Here is a 21273-nt window from a genome sequence, read left to right on the forward strand (position 1 = left end):
CATTGCCCATACTTTTTCAACTAATAAATAACATAATGGGTGCTCTTCTTTTTTCAATGAAGAGTGCATCTGAATTCCTTTTGTTTACTAATAAATTGGGATGTAGTCTAAAAAATATTTTTAGAATACTTAATTAAATATCTAACTCCGCCTATGTTGTCTCAACATAGCAGGTCCCAAGCTCTGTAAAAGAAGGAGAGTTGTGATAGGCGTGGCGAGCCAACGTTAAATCTAGCCATTCTAATAGAGATGAAACCCAAAAGAAAACCGTTGGGGCGTAACCCTCTTAGCGACGCGCCATATCGGAACCCAGGTATGGTGTTAAATGAGCAAGGGCCGGGTCGTCACCCCGGACGCGCCGTGTCGCGATCTAGGCACGGTGTCAAGTGAGCAAGAATCGGGTAGTCGCATCCTTAGTGGCACGCTACATCGGCGCCCGGGTGTAGTGAAAAATGAGCAAGGGTCTTCACATCTGAGTTGACGGGTGCGAAGGGTAAGAAAGTTAGTCGAACCAACTAGGATCCGTTTAGGTAGTTGGAATGTAGGATCGCTTACATGTAAGTTAAGAGAATTAGTTGATACTGCAACTAGAAGACGTGTAAATATATTATGCGTTCAAGGGACTCAATGGAAGGGTCAGAAGGCGAAAGAGGTGGACAATATAGGTTTCAAGCTTTGGTACACAGGGGCAGTTGCGAATAGAAATGGAGTAGCAGTTTTGATTGATAAGAGCCTCAAGAATAGTGTGGTGGGAGTAAGAAGGCAAGGAGATAGGATTATCTTAATCAAGCTTGTCATTGGTGATATGGTCTTGAACGTAATTAGTGCGTATGCCCCCCAAGTTGGCCTCGAAGAGAGTGCTAAGAGACAGTTCTGGAAAGACTTAGATGGCCTGATTAAAGCGTACCTAGTAGTGAGAAGCTTTTTATAGGAGGGGATCTTAATGGGCATGTAGGTACTACAAGCGCATGTTTCGAGGCAGTTCATGGAGGTTTTGGGTATGATAGTAGGAATGAGGAGGGGGAGGAAGTTCTAGACTTCGCGGTAGCTTTTGACCTGATGATAGCTAACACTTTCTTTATAAAGAGAGAATCTCATCTAGTGACCTTCAGTAGCGGACAACACTCTAACCAGATTGACTTTGTCCTCACAAGAAGAAAGGACAAACGAGCGTGCTTGGGTTGTAAGGTGATACCAGGGGAGTGTGTTGTTTCCCAACATAAGCTTTTGGTGGTAGACTTTTGTTTTTAGGTGCGTGCCCGTAGGGATAAACAAGCTAAGATTGAAAGAACAAAGTGGTGAAAACTGAAAGGGGAGACATTAGAGGTATTCAGAGAAAGAGTTATCAAAGAGGGCTCTTGGAAGAAAGAAGAGGACATAAACAACATGTGGGAGAAGATGACAACCAACATTCGGAAGGTGACCACAGAGGTGTGTGGAATAACCAAAGAAAGTGTAGGCGAGGCTAAAGATACTTGGTGGTGGAATGAGGAAGTCCAAAGGGCTATTAAGGAGAAGAAAGAATGATATAGGCACTTGTACCATGACATGAGTGTGGACAACATAGAGAAGTACAAGGTGGCAAAGAAGACTGCAAAGCGAGCTGTAAGTGTGGTAAAGGGTAGAGCGTACGAGGATCTTTACCAATATTTGAGTACGAATAAAAGAGAGAAGGACATTTATAGGATGGCTAGGCTTTATGAGAGAAAGACAAGGGACTTCAACCAAGTTAAGTGCATTAAGGATGAAAGGGAGCATCTCTTGGTGAAGGAGGATGAGATCCGACATCAATAGCAAGAGTATTTTGACAATTGTTCAATGGTGAGAATATGGACACAACCTTTCAGTTGGATGACTCTTTTGATGACACCAATAGGCGCTTTGTGCGGAGAATCCAAGAATCTGAGGTCAGAGAGGCATTGAAAAGGATGAAAGGAGGTAAGGCGATGGGACCGGATGGTATCCCAATAGAGGTGTGGAGATGCCTTGGGGACATAGCTATAGTATGGCTAACCAAGTTGTTTAATCATATTTTTCGATCGAACAAGATGCCTGACGAGTGGAGGAGAAGTATATTGATACCGATCTACAAGAATAAAGGGGATATTCAAAGTTATACTAATTACCAGGGAATTAAGTTGATGAGCCATACTATGAAGCTATGTGAGAGAGTTATCGAGCCTCGCTTGAGAGCAATAACACGGGTCTCTATAAACCAATTTGGTTTCATGCCCGGAAGGTCAACCATGGAAGCCATTTTCTTAATAAGACAAGTTATTGAGCGGTATAGAGAGAAGAAGGACCTACACATGATTTTTATTGACTTAGAGAAGGTTTATGATAAAATACCAAGGAATATTATGTGGTGGGCTTTGGACAAACATAAAGTCCCAACGAAGTACGTCAGGCTCATTAAGGACATGTACAACAATGTTGTGACTAGTGTTCGAACAAGTGATGGAGACACGGATGACTTCCCGATTAGGATAGGACTACATCAAGGGCCAGCTTTGAGCCCTTATCTGTTTGCCTTAGTGATGGATGAGGTCAAAAGGGACATAAAGGAGACATCTCTTGGTGTATGCTTTTCGCGGACGATGTAGTGTTAGTTGATGAAAGTCGGACAGGAGTGAATCAGAAACTAGAGTTATAGCGGGAGACTTTGGAGTCCAAAGGTTTTAGACTCAGTAGAACTAAAACTGAGTATATGAGATGTGATTTCGGCACTACTACTAGGGCGGGGGAAGATATTAGTTTGGAAGGTCAAGTAGTGCCTCGGAAGGATACCTTTCAATATTTAGAATCAATGCTACAGAGAGACGGAGATATTGATGAAGATGTTAGTCATAGAATCAAAGCAGGGTGGATGAAGTGGCACCAAGCATCTAGTGTCCTATGTGACAAAAGGGTACCACAGAAGCTAAAAGGCAAGGACGACAATTAGACCTGCTATGTTGTATGGTGCAGAATGTTGGCCTACGAAAAGACAATATGTTCAACAGATAAGTGTCACAGAAATGCGTATGTTGCGTTGTATTTGCGGTCATACAAGAAGGGATCGAGTTCGGAACGATGATATACGTGATAGATTAGGGGTAGCACCAATTGAAAAAAAGCTTGTCCAACACCGGTTGAGATGGTTTGGACATGTCCAACGGAGACCCCAGATGCACCGGTGCGTAGTGGAATCCTAAGTCAGGATAGTAACGTGAAGAGAGGCAGAGGAAGACCGAAGTTGACTTGGTTAGAGGCAATAAAAGAAGACTTAAATGATGGAATATACCTAAAGACTTAGCCTTAGATAGGAGTGCTTGGAAAACAGTTATTCACATGCCTGAAACTTGATTGCTTCTGCTGGGTTTCAACTCTAGCCTACCCTAACTTGTTTAGTACTTAAAGGCTTTGTTGTTGTTGTTGTTAATTAAATATCTAATATAATTTCACCAAATGCAAAATTAGGATTTGAAGGTGATTGGTGTCTGTACAGTGGCTATATACAAGGGCTTTTCAAACTTCAATGAAAGTATGAGCGGTTTAGGTCAAAACCTTTCACCAACCAGAATTAGTTTACTTGCATGCGTTCCTTGCTTTAATTTGTTCCTCAGCAGATCCGTATGGTTGTTGAGTCAATACTGAATAGTTTGGAGTTGGAACCTGTGTCTTTCAGGTCTATTGGCTACATTTTCTTTGAGCTGAGATTTCTTGGATGATTCTTGTGCTTGTTCTTGTTGGTACTATGAGTCTATGACCTCAAGGGATTATATCTAGGCCTCCCACTAAATCCCGAAAAGCACCTGCTAGCCCTTAAATATCTCTTTTTGCATTTGTTTCGAGAGAACCAAAAAAAAATCTCTTTTTAATTTTACCAAGAAACAATTAATTTAAGAGAGAAAAACTTTAAAGCATACTTCTTGTTGAGTAAGATGTTCTGGGTGGCCTATCAACTGTGGATCAACTATATATGGGTGCACTTGCCATGGCAGATCCCTTCCGGGCGGTGTCTTAGGTTTCCACAAAAGAGGGTCTGATTTTTATGAGTTCACGGTGAGGGCTTGTTTGGATGTTCATGTATTTACCTCAATCCATATCTATCCACCCTAACACATATGAATTGAGGTAAATATATATAAAAAAGCTCCTATGTGGAAATTCATAAATGCTCGATCAATGCTCGGGTCAGCTCATCTTTGTGTCAACGAGGATAAAAGATATAGATAGAAAATAAACCATACTCAGTTTAAAGGCACGATAAATCACTGCAGTTTTATTTATACCGAGTCCGTATGGTTTGGTGGCTGAATCAAACGGGTGTAGCAATGGCACAAAGAGGCACGGCCTTTGTCAGTGCCACTCCAAACTTCTCGGTCATATCAACTCCATTCCTCTCGACATCATCCGGGAATCTCCATCTAAACTGACTCAAAAGCGACGCAAGAAGCAGGTGCACCATCCTAATCGCTAGCGGCATCCCCGGGCAGATCCGCCGTCCTCCGCCAAATGGTATGAGCTCAAACCCTCCTCCACCTCTGAGATCAGTCGACACTCCCAAAAACCTCTCAGGCAGAAACTTGTCAGGTTCAGGCCAAGTCTTCTCATCTCGGCCCATCGCCCACACGTTTACGAACACACGAGATCCTTCAGGAATCGTGTAGCCCATTATTTTGATTTGAGCCTCGTCACGGCGTGGTAGCAGCAGAGGAATCGATGGATGCAGTCGAAATGTTTCTTTTATCACGGCCTGAAGATAGGGCAGCTGGATGATTTCAGATTCTTCGACGGTTTCCCTAGAGTGAAGAGCTCTTGAAAGCTCGTCGCGTGCTTTGGACATACATGATGGGTTTTGAAGCAACTCAGCCATGGCCCATTCCACTGTGCTGGCCCATTCCACTGTGCTGGAGCTTGTATCGCTCCCGGCAACAAACAGATCCTAAAATATATAAACACGATGAGATTAATGTTATCAGCGAAATTACTGTAGATAAATCAAGAAGAATATTATAAGATTCTAATAAACCTCACCCATTTTAGTTTGCAGGCTCGCAAAATCAGAAACATTTATGGCATCAGCCATCCTATCCTATGGATTAGATCAGCCTGTTCGCTTGTTGGTTTCAGCCAGCCCAAACCAGTCAGCCAACAGTATTTTTCTCTCACAATAAACCAGCACCAGCCAGCACAAACCAGCCCAGAAACCAACCAGTGAACAGGCCGGATATCGCTATCGTGCAACATAGCACATTTTTCATTAAGGCGAGTCTCAGTAGGAGTTTCATGTGGATTTCATTTTTGTATTAAGGGGGTGTTTGGGACTGCTCCATAAACTCTGTTCCACAAACTTTACCGTGGAGCAGCTCCACAAAAAACTAGAGTTCGTGGAACACCTCTTTAGGTGCTCTCACAACTCCACCATTTTTTCTCAAACAGAGTGCGTTGAGCTGAAACCATTTGGCTAAAAAGTATGGAGCGGAACTGAAAAACCTGGAGCGCAGCAGTCCTAAACACCCCCTAAATATGTTACCGCATAGGTATTTTTGATGACATGACAGTGTATTTAAGAAGAGAGAAAAGAAATGAGTTTCATCTAGATAAAACTCTCTCGACACAATTACCAACTCTCTATGAGTCATGAAATTAAATACCTATAAAACCATAGAATAAAACTTTGCATTGAGGGAGGATGTTTCGTCCAAGTTTCATTTTATTTTATATGACATGATAGTCTTATAAAACAACGTCATAAACTATCTAAGAGAAAACCTATCTATTAAATATGGCTCTGCTTGTAGTTCCGGATTCCAAGTTTTGCATGCTTATATGGGCAATAACAAAATTAACTGCAATAATTCACTACATTAATGTGACGACCCGGGTCATATCTATCACAAGTAGGTTTGCCAAAAATTTAATATTCTGAATTATTATAGGCTGGTCCTTGCATATCTTTTCTACTTTTAATAGTCCACCTGGGGAATTGACCCACAGGGCTTTTTCCAAGGGTGCGTGCACTAATCCATGTTTAAGCACAAAATCTTGAGAGATAAAGGAGTGTGTAGCACCTGAATCAAAAAGGACTGTACCAACAGCAGGTGGGATGAGTAATTTACCAGTGATGATATCTGTAGCTGTGCCTAGTTGCTCTGCGTTCACATAATTTAACCTGGCTGTACCCCCACCTGGTCCACCACGTCCTACTCCTCTTCCTGTGTTGTGTTTGCCTGTCTACCACCTCCTCTTCCAACTGGTTGGTTAGTCACTTGAGTGCGATGTGCAGGCTGCACTATTGTCTTTGTTGGATGGGGACAATTAACTTTGTGATGGCCTTCTTTGCCACAGTTGAAGCATACACCTGATACCTTTAAACAGTCTTTGGTAAGATGTTTCCCTCTGCACTTTCCACATATGGGAGCTGAAACCTGGTAGTTTGTTGGGGCTGGTTTAGATGGTGGTACTTGGCGATGTGCTCGTGTCTGTTGCATCATGGGTCTTTGATCAAACCTTGCTTTTTTCCTTCTTTCTTCACCCAACTGAGAATGCTCATCTTCAAGTACTATGGCCCTATTGACCAGGTCCTGAAATTTGGTGATCATGTGAGGTCTCAGGTGCATCCGGAGGAATGGGTGCAACCCTTCCATGAATTTCTCAACATTTTTTTCCTCAGTGTTGACATCATCAGGGGCATACCTTGATAATTCAGTGAATTGATGCACATACTCTCCCAACCTTTTATTCCCTTGACTCAAATTTCGAAATTCTCTCTTCTTAATAGCCACTTTTCCATCTGGAACAAATGCCAGGGTGAAAGCCTGTTTGAACAATGCCCATGTGACAGGTTCATTTTCAGCACGATTATGCTTAAAGTTTGACCACCAAGCCCCAGCAAGACCCGTCAATTGGTGGGCTGCATACCTCACCTTCTCCTCATCTGAGCAACCAATTGTCTCAAGCTTCTTCTCAACTTCCAGCAGCCAGTCATGGGCCTCAAGTGGGTCTATGGCCTTGGAAAATGATGGTGGTTGAGTCTGAAGGAATTGCCTCAAGCTAACTCTGGCTACTGGCGGTGGTAATCCACCTGGAGCAAGTCTGTTTATCATGGCCTCCATGAAGCGATTTTGATTCTCTTGTGACTCTCTTCGGGAGTTTTCCATGGACAGCAGAATATCCCCAATATTCCTAGCCTCGCCATTGGCGTTGGAAGTTCTGGCTTCAATATTGTGGGGATAGCCTCCCCCTAGTAGGAAGCTATGATTTCCAGAAGAATTGCCTCCATTCCCATTGGACCCGAGGCGAAAGACAAGGCCATCTTCACCTAATTCGCGTCTATCCATCCTGTAAGATGAGTGTTGTTGAGTGATCTCCCCTTTTTACACATGCACTGAATATATTTAGTATTGTTGCATACGGACAAAAAGTAGTATGTTAGCTATACGTGCTGGACATTCTCATGTATATAAAGTGTTAATCACTGGCATCCGACACATACACATGAAAATGCATAGCACACAAAATATTTAACCACACAGTCATAGATAGTCATAAGGGTGCATTACATTTGACCTAGGTGCTACCATTCCTTACATATGGTCTTGATCTAGTTAACTATTACAAGCCACTGAGCAAGACCCATAAGAGATCTTGATTTCTACATAACGGTGCACTACTGAGCGTCACTTATATTACCGATCACTACACTACCTCAGTCCCTATTGCAGTCCTACTAGAAGTAACTTCAAAATAACTCCATCTGTTGCCGGGATGACGATGTCATACACCTAGAAGTCAGAAGGGCCTGAGCTTGATCCTGCAACGTCGTTGCTGCTACCTGCATCATTCCCTCCCTACAACCCCAACACTTGATTCAGGAAGGTCCTGGTAGATGCTGCTTCAATGTAGACCTCCCTACGAACGCTCATGCGGGCCTGACATGATCTAACATGCTGCTGTTGTATAGGTTCAGGAGGCGGGAGAATGTGTGGTGCTGGCTGGACAGGTGGTCCATCAACAAGCTCAAGGGGCAAGGGCGCTAACTCCGGTGTCCCAACATGTGGTTCAGGCTATTCAAATTCCGGTGGCACTGCTGGAGCATTTGGGACTAGTTGATGTGGTGAAGCAGGTGGTGCTGGTATGTCTGGGTTCTCTACTTCCTCTGCTGCCTCAGGTTCTTCTTGCTCCATTTCAGGTTCTTCCTCATCTTCCTCTTCTACTACTAGAGGGTTAAGGGCACCTCCAGGTTGTTGAAGATGATCAACATATTCCTGTAGTACAACACGATGTTGGTCACTTGCTAGGAACATATAGTACCAGTAGCGGGCTTCGGACCACATCTTAGTGAAATCTGCGGTAAATGACCGAAATACCATCCCATCAGATATCATTTTCATACTAGAGGCTAAGTTGATGGCATCTGATGAACATTCTAGCACCCATGAGATCGAGAATCCTGATAAACCTTGAGCCCCTAGCTGAACTGGTGCACTGGAACTTCCAGGATCAAATCCTAGAAAGTCACGGTAGCAAGTAGTGCTCAGGTAGGCCGCAAAGTGCGCCCAAAGCACCTGCATAGCATCAGTGGCCACATCCTGTATGGCATCCTCAGGGTAAGGCCGAGATCTGATGAGTTCTCTATGGAATGTTGGGTCCATAGGAAATCCAGTTAGAATCAGCACTATGCGCCTCTCGCCATGGCCCAGTGTTTCCTCCAAAAATTCTGGGCATGATCCTCCAAGGGTCTGAACCATGTGCATGAGGAGCATCACTGAATGTCCACATACCCTCTCTGGTGGAACACTAGAACGTGCCATCCTGTACCAATGTTATGCAATTAGCATGGCAGTTAGCTATGTTTTTAGCAAGGTAGTCGCCTAGATGAAAAATAAAATATAGAGAACAGTACAGTATAATCAAGGCAAACAACAATGGACATACTATACAAAGATGGAATCTACTCTAGTAGAAGGACCAGATTTTTTTCCAACTTAGGTCACCTATAGTCTCTAGCTATTCGCATGGCCCTCGCAACTACGGCTCTGATACCAGCTATCGCGTCCCGCCTCCTCGAGGCCAGGCCCGCTTACATCTAGTAGCTTTCCTAAGATATAGACTGCCCTCATAGACCAACACTAGTCTTTTCTGCGCACTTTGTCCTCACTCATGCGCCCCTGGAAAGAACTTCCCGGTCGGTCACCTATCGCTCCAGGCCAAACACGCTTAACCTTGGAGTTCTTAAGAGATGGGCTTCTAGAAAAGAAGTTGCAACTTGTTGGTATGAGTATCCTATTAATCCTATTAAGCCCTAGGCCGGGGTGTTACATCCTCACCCCCTTAGGAGACCGACGTCCTCGTTGGTCAACCCCAGGCCAGGAACGTCCCCTCTTGGCCACGTCCGTGTGTCCAGTGCCAGCGCATGTGCCATGCTGGGTGACCACTCTGGGTCCACACCAGCCATGCGCACCATGCCTACGCAACTGACACACGCGCCCATGAAACCGCAAGGGTTGGCTTTGATACCAACTGTGAACTGTAAGCATAGTGTTTAGTGTACTAAAGTATTTTAATATGCAAAAGAATTGTGGCCTGAGTTTTTTTGTGTGTGTAGTGAACTTGGCCTACCAGTGTATGAAACACCACCATGGATTAATATTTGATTTATGCATTTTAATATTAGAGTGTACTTAATTGTCAGTTTACTATGCACTTAGCTGTGATTAACTATGAGCTAAAATGGTGGGTCTTACAATTAATTTATCTTAGTTATGTTTTCATGTGTTATATTGTTAGGTAGTAGGCGATAATGATATGCACCTCAACAGCGAAAGGTCTACCATGACTTCTTCAATCTCAACATATCTCGTACTATTGTTCTATCAGACAAGGATATAGGTCATATTTGCTTCTCTTATAATACATACTTTCAGCTGGATTTTTTAAGTCAGAACAATGTTTTTCTCTCACAAACGTTGAATGGTGACAATGACTTTTGTCCAAGGATGCAAGCCGATAAACTTGTACGTCTACAGTCTACTTGGTCTCTAGTATGGTAGGCTTGTCCTGTCTTTCCATTGACTAGCAAGCTAGAGCTTTTACATGTGTCCACGAAGGCACGAACTGATTGAAATCTTAGCCCATAAGGCTGTGTTTAGTTGTAGGAATTTGGATTTTGGGGCTACTGTAGTATGTTCGTTTTTATTTGGCAAATAGTGTTCAAACATGGACTAATTAGGCTCAAAACGTTCGTCTCGCAATTTCCTACCAAACTGTGTAATTAGTTTTTCTTTTCGTCTACATTTAATGCTCCATGTACAGGCCGCAAACATTCGATGTGACAGGTACTGTAGCAACTTTTTGGAAGTTGGGGGAAGTTGGGGTGGAACTAAACAAGGGCTAAGATTATCGACAATATCATCAAATGTCAAAAGTTAGGCGGATCAGATATGCGCACTTTCTCCCCGTGCAGCGAGTGTGTGGAAGTAAAGCTTTTCGATCGGCTTACCGTGAACATTGACCGTAGCGTGTCGCGGTCAAGACACGCCGTGTCATCATCCCGGGCGGCGGCGGCGGCGTCCACCAATAGGTCCAGGAAGTCATTCTTCCGGGGCTCGCCGCTGGCCTCACGCTCCACCATCCTCCGGTCGATCTCAGAGTCGAAGACCCAGTGCAGCCGCGAGAACAGCCTTGCCAACCGCCGGCGCCACCCCTGCAGGTCGGCGACGGCGAGAGCCGGGAAGAAGTCGGACACGTTGGGGCTGCCCATGGCCTCCATGATGTCCGTCACCACTCGCTGGAACTCCACAGCCGACGACGACCCGCCGCCTCCGTCGCTGTAGTCGTCGCCGAGGCTCGTCAGGTCGCGCGAGAAGACGGTGCGCGACAGGAGGTTGAGGCTGGTGGCCGACGTCCACCGCCAGCCCCTTGCCTGCCAGCATCCCGACGTGGTCGACGAGCTCCCGCACCTTCTCACGCGCGGACGTGCCGCTGCAGCGCGTCGTCCAGCCTGTGCGGGGCGAAGAGCTCGGCGCCCATGAGCTTCCGGAGCACGCGCCAGCGCGGCGCGGTGGCGGGGAGCCACGCGACGGAGTTCGTGGAGTGGTTACGTGTGACGGCGTCTGGCACGGACCTGTTGGCGAAGACGGCGTCGTGCCTCTGCAGGAACTCACGGGCGGCCTCCGGGGAGGAGGGCACCACGGTGGTCACCGTGCCCAGGCGGAGGCACATGAGCGGGCCGTGGGTTTTCGCGAGGCAAGCTAGGGAGCGGCAGTGCCGGTCCAAGGATTTTAAGGTGTAACGATCTCTCTTTATCACGTATAGAATCTTATAATATATAGACATTAATTTTACTTACAAAACAAAAATAAATTCAATAACATATTTTTAATTTAACATATCTGATAATTATCGAGGAACAATATAGATTAAGCAATATATTAGTAGATGTATGATAATTATCGAGGAACAATGTAGATTAAAAAACAATATATTCATTTTCTTTTCCCACCCATGACAAATGTTTCTTAGGTAACATTCTAAAATTCTAACACCTAAATTAGAAGAAAAATATGACTATATGGGTACAGAGTACTAGAAGTCTGGAATACTATACAAATAATTAATTTGGATTAAAAATAAAAAGAAAAAAAATACCTTGGGTCTAAACAACTGATCGGTGATCACAATTCGTAAGAAGCCAAGAATCAAGATGTTGTCATCGTGGAGCTCTGCCTAGTCGCCGTCCTTGTACGCCATGTCCATGTCTTCGGTAATCTAGCTCTTCGTCACGATCAGAGTGTGCTGTGTGCAGCATGACTCCTCGCCTCCTCTCTATCCGAGGGCCACAGGAAAAGGAAACTAGAAAAGAAATGCTAATGTTGTCCTTTTGGACCGTCTGATCAGTCCTATGTCATTCTTCTCATTAATTTACTAATGTCTAATGAACTATAGGACTTTAAGATTTATATACCTAAGCTTGGGCCTCCTCCTCCGCTTAGGTTCTCGGCCGTCGCACCTCGTGCCCTACCCCTAGGGTCGGCACTGGGGAGCGGTGCGGCTGGTCGCCGAGCAGGTGGATGCTGCCGATTCGTGGCAGCGCGCGGGGCCCTGGCGGGAGGTTGTTACGGTGACGATGACGACCGTGTGCGATGAGGTCCAGCAGGTAGACCGCGAGCAAGGAGACGGTAAGCCACGCTAGCCATGGCTACTCTAATTTTGATTGTGTGATGAAATAAATGCGTGTTCTTCGATTCGACAGCACATATATATATATATATATATATATATATATATATATATATATATATATATATATATATATATATATATATATATATATATATATATATATATATATATATGTGTGTGTGTGTGTGTGTGTGTGTGTGTGTGTGTGTGTGTGTGTGTGTTGGATCCTATGTAAGTAAAGCGTATACGCAAGTGCTGACAACTTGGCTTGTGTCATTCTGGTTTAATTTGTAGCCCGTTTTGCTACCATGTGTAGCCAACGCTGCTCAAGTAGTCAAGTCCATAAACTAGTAGGAGTAGCAGACTACTTTTTTTTTTTTTTTGGTGACTTAGTAGCAGACTAGCTTGACCATCGCTATATATATCGCAGCCCTGGCCCATTGGTGTGTTGGCTTTAGCTTGCCTCTTAGTCCACAAATTGTTGAGAATATATATGCAAGGAGAGACGTAGGCAACGAAGAAATATAAAGGTGATTGGTGTCTGTACAGTGGATATATACAAGGACAATGTTAAACCGCCATGAGTCTTCTTCTACCTTCGTCTTCTTCCTCCCCACGCCTCTCCTCTGACGCCCCCTCCCCCACCCTCACCACCGGCGGGCGGTGGCTCCCGCCGTCTCACCGCATTGCGCATCGTCCACCCCAGCTCGTTGACCTCTCCCCCGCCCCCGCCCTCGGCAGCCGGCTCGCCACGCCACCCTCAACCCGCCCCTGCCCCTCAACCCCACCCACCCTAATCCTAGGGCAGGGTGCTGGCGAGCTCCGCCGCGACGCCACCGTCGGCGGCCCTGCCCAACCGCCTTCTCCCGTCGTCCTGCCCTGCCACCATCTCTCCCACCACCACCGTCGAGTCGCAGCCGCCTTCCCTCGAACTCCCTTCTAGAGCCGCCGAAGATGAGTTTCCCTAACCCGTTGGAACCCTAACCCTAACACCGTGCCCGTCTTCTTCCTCTCCGGCGGGGCGCATGTATGGGCACGTGGGCGTGGTGTGGTCGTGTGGGAGAGAGAGAGAGGGGGGGGGGGGGGGGGCAGCCCGCGTCGCGCCGTCCGCGCTCGGCGCGACGGTCGTGTATTACCTTTTCCTTATATACAAGGGATGTTCAAACTTCAATGATAGTTTGAGCTGTTTATGAAAAATTTAACCTTTCACCACCCAAGATTAGTTCACTTGCATGAACTCCTTGCTTTAGCTTGTTCCTCAGCAAATCCCTGTACGTGGCTGATGAATCAATAGTCTGGAGATGGACTAAACCTATGTACGTCTTCCGGGCTATTGGCTACATTTTCGTACCATATCACTACATTCATTTTATTTGTCTAGAATTTCTTTGTTTTTTAAGTTTGTTCCTCGCACTTCGCCAGACCAACAACCAACCAGGACATAGTATATCATTATATTATTATTACTAGCGCCCCTTGGCTTTGGCTTTGCTCTATCTTCACAAACATTCTTCTAGTATCTCTGGTGCATTATCTTGACTACAAAATGGAAGATACACAAAGAACACATATTGAGACTATATATAAATAAATAGTGAATCAATTAATTTGTGGGACTACAAGCAGCCGACACATGCATGGGACCTAGCTCCTCTATTTGTGGAGGCATCCGGACGCAATGGTGGTAGGTGGATCCAATGGTGGAGAATCAGACAATTGATAGGTATATCCGGCGACAAAGAACACTACTGAGTGAACATAAAACCTGACAGTGTTAAGAAAATATCACTACTGGCTCGTGTCTTAACCCGACAATGATATATCACTGTTAAGTCATAGCCTTAGCCAGCAGTGATATGACACTTATCACTAGTAGTTTGTGGCTTGTTTTGGTAGTGACATGTCACCTCGGGTGGTGATTTGAGCTGGTAGTGATATGTGCCTTTAGTGCCGGGTGAATAACTTCTCCCAAATTTTCTGAATCCTAGGCTTACGAACCGACAGTGATAAGTAATCACTGCCAGCTCCAACACAAGCGACAGTGATGCTCCAGTAGTGATTAAGTGTTCTGGTGTAGTGTTAGGCTCCACGCCTCCACCACATAGATATAAGTGCCTAAATTCATGTTTAAGTGAAAAATCATATGGACTGTTGGTAGCACTTTAGGGCGATGCACATCATCGATGGCTTGACCTCATCATCAGAGTCAATGAGGTACAACACCTTGCCTTCATTTGGGATCCAGTCAAGTCCACCACAGTCATCGCTCGAGGGGGAGAACTGCTCTCGAGCGTTGTATGTCTGGGTCTTCACGTTCCACCCGCGGCTGCTGGCCATTGCTACGCGCCCGAGGGAAGAGGAGGAACCGATGAGGGTTTGGAGAGGAGTAGGCAAAATGAGTGAGGGAGGTATTAATTATAGAAAAACCAGAGACGGCTCGCTATCCAGCCGCCTCTCCAAATGGATCTATAGAGGCGGTTGGTATCTCTAGGCGCCTCTATAGATCCATTTGTAGAGGCGTCTTGATAGCAAGCCGCCTTTGAATTGAGGATGCCTCTACAGAGGCGGACTATTACACAGGGCACTAAAGCGGCGGCTCATCAAAAGGCGCCTCTATAGTTAAAGTGCTCACGTTCCCAAAAATCATTTGTAGTAGTGTTAGTTAAAGAAAATACACATTTTTCCTACCTTTTCTAGTACATATAGTAGGGTTTTGGGAGTTTGCAGCCAATCATTTTATCTGATTGAGTATTAAAATCATCAATGCCATGATACTTTGGCACATTAGACCTGTTTGTATTTGACTTGCGAACACATGGTTGATATGTGTCCATGTGTGATGAATGATTGTCTAGAGATGATCAAACTTATGTTTAGTGTTGAGACTAACCATGGAGTAAGTGTGGTGTATGTGCAACATGTCTTTTGCCTTGTGATGTGCAGGTGTTGAGCGTTGAGATGGTCGATGGCAATGGAGAAGGTCAAGTGAGTTCATGTCGATAGACTAAAAGCGGTGAAGGATGAACAAGGAATCTTAGACCGAGGTCTAGAGGATAGACCATGGATGGCTAGCACCTGGCGACATTGATGAGCAAGTTTATATGTGGAGACGGCGTAGACCAAGTCAAGACGGTGGTTGACCAAGTCAAGCAGGGGCATGAGGACTTGGTGATCAGGCGGTCGAGGACGAGTGGTGACATGCATCAAGATCATGGAGGAAGCATAGAGGATACACGACTCCAACTAGGTTTGGCGGTTTTGGCTTCAAAACCATGGGCGACAGGTTTGTCGGGTTTGGGCCTCAAAACAAAATGTGGATCTCGGGGTAGCATGTGGCGTCATCAGAGAGCTTGGGTCAAGGCAAAGCATCTTCATGAAGGGATCGTGGTCATCGGTGCTTAGAAGTCAACTTGGACCATTATGCCCCTGGAGGTTAAGTGGTTCAAGGAAATATCTAAGGGTAGGCTTGAAAATGTGTAATAGCTCTATAAATAAAAGAAGGGGCTGCCCCAAGCCAGCCATCTCCTCTACTTGCATTAGTCTTAGTCTTTCTGCTTAGGAATAGCCAAGGCTTTGAAACGCTGAGAGGAGATATGCAGTCGAGAGAGAATACCTCTGTCTATATTTGTCCCACCAGTAAGAGGGGAGATGTTTGGAGGAGGCTAAACCTACTTGATCTAATTTGTAATATACAGAACTTGTCCTTTGGAATTCGAGTTCTTGATTGTCTCTTTGAAATATCAAGTTGTATACCGCAGCAGCTGCAGCTGTAGATGTCAATTTGTTTACAATGAATCTGACTACTTTTTTTTTATTTTTCTGATAATCTTTACATAGCTCACCACTTACTAAAATGTTGCTGTCAGCTTCTCAAAGATGGGGTTATTCTTTTGTAAACAACTATTCTCTACATGTATTTCAAGCCACACCTCGTACAATTCTTACAAACTAAATAGGCACAGGGACAAACTTTTGAAACTATCTATTTTGTACATAACTTGACTACTAATTAAAAAGGTTTTTCTATCTCACTTGGCACGATAAAATGTAAACTTAGTTAACGAATAGATGTGCAATGCATCAATGACATAGGGAAGTCAAAATTAGGCATTATGTTACCATGCTAAAAAGATCGATTGAATTATCTCTTGTTAGCCTAATTCAAGTGTTATGTCATAGGTGCACAGCTTTGCTGCTTCCATTGGATAAGTAGGAAGTATGTTGACTGTAGGTAGCGTGTTTAGTTGAGAAGTAGACACTGTTCTGTAGGGTATTTAGGCAGATGAGTATAATGGTTAAGGTTAAACAAAATTTTAGATTTTAGAAAAAAACATGCCTTTATGCAACATCTTTTGTCATGTGCTCATATGGTGCAGATTCAATTTTGTAGCCTACAAATGTGATAATTTGTTTCTTGTGCCGTCTTTTTGTAGTATCTTGTTGGTGGAATACTCTTGACCCTGTATAATTTATAAACAATTTATTTTTGGCCATCTCATCCTTATCAGCTGAAGTCTTTTTCTGTATTTGCAGTTTTTGATCAGTAATGTGTGAAGGTTCAAAGTTCCATGGGGTTTGATTGCTAAGCACACGAGGATAGGATTGATTCGAGTATTCAACAATCCGTGACCATCTTTTATTGATCCATTTGCAGTCAGTCTCGTTCTACTTCATGTTCAATTACTAAACTTGACAACACCAATTTACCTATACAGCTAGATTTGTCTTTGATACATCCTACAACAAATAACTTTGAGCTGAAAAGGCGGTGAAAGATAGTGTATGGAAATTAAACTTATTTTGCAGGATGTGGTAGTATTGTATTGATTTTGAACCCGACAAGATCAAGATTATCTAATATGAGCTAGCTTATGTGTCAAACTTGTGTATAATCATGTTTTGCTTTTTTTTTTGTATGCATGATTTTTTTTCTTTTATTATATTGCTTCTAAAGTTTATGGTCATTTTCTTTGTTTTTTTCACTTGCATGTTCCTTTTTTTAATTCTTTACGTAGTGGTTCGGTACATAGGAACCTCATGGGACCAATCCACGAGCCGATTCAAACGATTTAGTTAATTAGCAAGGGATTGTCACCACCTATCACGGTGGACGAAGGGGATCTAACTCAGTCCCCCTGTGGGTGATTTCTCCCCTGGACGACGAGATCCACGATATCCAAACGAAGCCCAGGACGATCCATGTCCAGGTGATTGGTGTCTATACAGTGGCTATATACAAGGGGTGTTCAAACTTCAATGATAGTGTGAGCGCTTTAGGCGGCCAAATTTAACCTTTGACCACCCAGGATTAGTTCACTTGCATGCACTCCTTGCTTTAGTTTGTCCTCAACAAATCCCTGTAAGTGTCTGTTGAGTCAATAGTTTGGAGTTGACTAAACCTATGTGCGTCTTCAGGCCTAATTGCTACATTTTCTTACCATATATATTCATTTGATATGTGTATGCATGGTATAGAATTTCTTTGCTTTTTAAGTTTGGTCTTCGGTTCGGGCTCCACCACATAGGTGAGAGATGCCTAAATTCATTATGTCTAGGTGAAAAATCATATGGACCATTGACAGCACAAGGCATGGCAAGGCAGGAGAACTGGAGCGTGTTTGGATCGTTACCTGAGTTTGCCACATGTCACCACGCCTCATCTCGCCTAATTCCGTAGCATTTGGTTCATAGTTAAACGTACGGCATGTCACACCTAGCTTAAGCGCCGATGGTTCATTTTGCATGCCATGACTCCCTAAAAGCGTGGCGTTGTTTTGTGCGCCGGACTGCGGCCAGAAAGCTAAACAGGCCGCATCTCCTAGAGTTCTCTAAATCCTTTCTTAATTCTTAGTTTTAGTAAGATGAGAAAAAACGCCTCTCCAACGACTCCTAATTCATTCTCCTAATTTTTTTAGAACTTGAAAAAAGTCACCATGTTTCGCGTAAAGTTTCGCGCTTCTGAGTCGTGTGTGTTTCTCTATCAATCTAAAGGTGGAAGGGCATGTGAATAATAGAGAGTACGAAAGGATTCCTGATACAAATATATACAAGAGATAAAGAATATATAAAAGTGGTTAAGATAATTTAGAAATAGTATATGATTCTTGATGTAAAATTGCCTTCTATATTTTAGGAGTGAATTATTAGAAATTCTTGGAGATAATCTTTTTTTATTCCTTCCTATACTTTTTTTTTAGAGATGATCGCTCTTCGTGTTATATGGCTCTTTCCTTATCCAGGTTTGCTTAATTGCTTACCAGGAGAATCAATCGGCACGTTGGGCAGGCAGTTTCAGCAGCTGCTGCTTGTACGCTGTGGCTGTCTGTCTCCCCGTATGTCACTGTAGCGGTGAACCCCAGCAGCGGCTGTCAGGAATTTTCGTCAATCTTCCGATCCAGGTCGAAAGAGTACTGCACCGACGTCCTCGACTCACCTGTTTTCTTCTGACCTTCTAGTTAATTCAGCCCAATAGTTAATTCTTGGCCTAATAGTTTATATGGCCCGATCTGAAAAAGCAGGCATTTATCAGTACGCAGCCGTGAAGGTTCATTTTGAGTGCATGTTTTAGACCTATATTACGACAATTACTTTTCTTCTTTCATTTTTTCTTTCTTTTCTTTTTTCCTTTTTCCTTTTTTGTTTTATATGCATTTTCTTCTTTTTTCATTTTATTTTATCCTTTTTCTTCAACCTGTGCACTATTTTAGAAGTTTTCATGTTCCGCACATGGCGTATCAGTATCTTGTAATGTTTTTTGCGAGACCTAGGTAGATGATGATCCTGATGACGAAGAAGGTGATGTTACGATGACGAAGAAGGTGATGTTACTGATGAAGAAGACCCAGAATCACAGGAGAGCCATGGATGGCTGGAATCGGGCAGACCTACCCCTAGTGATACTAGTCAGAAATATGGGTCAGGTTCTGCTAGTCACCAAAGGCAGGTTGCTATGGGTAGTGCTGAAAGTACTGGTCCACTTGTTGAAGAGTTAGAGATGAATACTCAGGGACCTAATGATGGTACAGATGATTATCAGAGGTTGATGGCCAAATCTGACATTTTTCAAGATATTCATGATTTAGCTGATAGTCTAAATCAGCAGGGTGATCTGGTGCTTGAAAAGGTTGTGTCATCTGAGGGAGTTCAGACATCTCTGTTGGAAGGTGTGGTATATGAGGGGAGGCTAGTTTGTAATGAGGAGGACAAAGCAGCAATTCCTGAGTCGATCTTGACTTATACAGAGGAATCATATGGGGTTTCCAAACTTCAGCCAGTTAAGAGTGCCCTGGTTAATTTCAATACCAGACATAGTTTGAGAATTCAAGAGAAGGGGAGGCTAGTTTGTAATAAGAAGGACAAAGCAGCAATTCCTGAGTCGATCTTGACTTATACAGAGGAATCATATGGGGTTTCCAAACTTCAGCCAGTTAAGAGTGCCCTGGTTAATTTCAATACCAGACATAGTTCGAGAATTCAAGAGAAAAAAGAGCAACTCAAGATAAACTGAAAGCCAGGACAGCTGATGCAAAAGGCGTGTTATGGACTATCTGGAAGGCGCGCAGTGATGTGGTGTTTAACAAGAAGACGATGACTTCCTCAGTGACAATCATTTACAAAACGTTGATGGTGGTGAAATCTTGGTGTCCGCTTTTGAAGCCCAATCTGAAGCCTGTGGCGAACGAGATGATAAATCTAGTTGCTTCTAATGCCAATGTGACAATGTAGCTGTGGCGAGTGTTTGTATTTTGGCTGCTTATGTTGGTCCGAATGTTGGTGGTTTCAAACTTGCTGTTTGGGTTTAGAGGTTTGATGATAGATCTTTTGATATGTAGTTTATAGAGTTCGTTGATGAGTTTAGCGCTTAATTTGTAATCTGGTTTTCCCAGCAGGATCTTAGTCTTTCGTTAAGCTTTCAATAAAAGCCGGGTGAATGCCTTTGATCTAAAAAAAACCTAGGTAGACGCTCACATACACGAGCGCACACTCAACCCTAAGAACGCACGCACGCACACCCTATCCCTACCATACCAGATGATATGTTCTCAATTATTCACGTAGGAATCTATTATGTGAATTTTCTTTTATTCTATTATACTTTATATTTTATTATTTATTTAGTTTGGTTTTATTTTTCTTTTTTCTTTGTTTCATTTTATTTAAAAAAACTCGGACTGCGGTGGGCAAACAGCCCGCACAACTTTGTGCTTAAGTTAGAAGAGACCTTACACGTAGGTCGAGAAAACCTCCGAACCCCATGCCTCGCCCTCACATAGGGGCCCGCTACCTGTGAGTGGGCCGGTCCATTTATCTATGCTTTGAGAAACACGGGACAGACGAGAGGATTTTTTTTACCTCCGACAGGCGATAGAGCGCACCCCGCGGGGGCTCGAAACCTACACGCGAGGGTCCTTTTTTATTTTTATGTTTGTTTATTCTTTTTTATTTTATTCTAATTATTTTTTTCTTTTTTCTTTTCATGTTATTTTGGTTTCTTTGTTTCGTGAGATGTTCCTATAGTACTCCCTCTGTTCCAAAATATTGCACATCTCGCACTTCAACAAGTTAATTAACTAACCTAAAGTTTGACTATAGATAATAAGGAGAGAGAGTGGCCCTCCAACGTCTAACAAACCAAACTACATAGGCCATGTTCGCTTCTCTTATAATATATCTTTTTAACTTATTTTTTTAGCTGGAACAGTATTTTTTTCTCACACCAAATCAATCACCTGATACAGTATTTTGTCTTGTTTTTTCGACGAAACGAACGGGGCCATAAGTGTGAATGGCCATCGTACATGCAGTCATGAAGACATGCTCATGCCTCATGCGCATACTCATTCTGGTGCCCCACACTCCAACATCCACACCTCGGCGCTAGAGGTGGGACAGGCCGAGCCATACCATGCTTTGCCGCTTCGGACGTGACATCTAGGCATGCGAGGTACGTCCGACTATGCTACTATGGACATGGTAAGAGCGTCTCAAGAGTTCCCTAAACTCCTTTCTAATCCTTATTTTTTAGAAAGATGAGGAAAAAATCCTCTTCAACAACTCCTAATCTTAACTCCTAAAATTTAGACACTTCGGAAAAACCGAACCAAT

At 43.7% G+C, this 21273-nt stretch overlaps 1 pseudogene; it reads right to left on the minus strand.

The window, feature by feature from the left end:
- Positions 1-4300: 4300 nt before the first annotated feature.
- LOC136468793 (geraniol 8-hydroxylase-like) lies at positions 4301-14505 on the minus strand (annotated as a pseudogene).
- Positions 14506-21273: the final 6768 nt, after the last annotated feature.

This window comes from Miscanthus floridulus, chromosome 8 (genome assembly GCF_019320115.1).
Source record: "Miscanthus floridulus cultivar M001 chromosome 8, ASM1932011v1, whole genome shotgun sequence".
NCBI classification, from domain to species: domain Eukaryota; kingdom Viridiplantae; phylum Streptophyta; class Magnoliopsida; order Poales; family Poaceae; genus Miscanthus; species Miscanthus floridulus.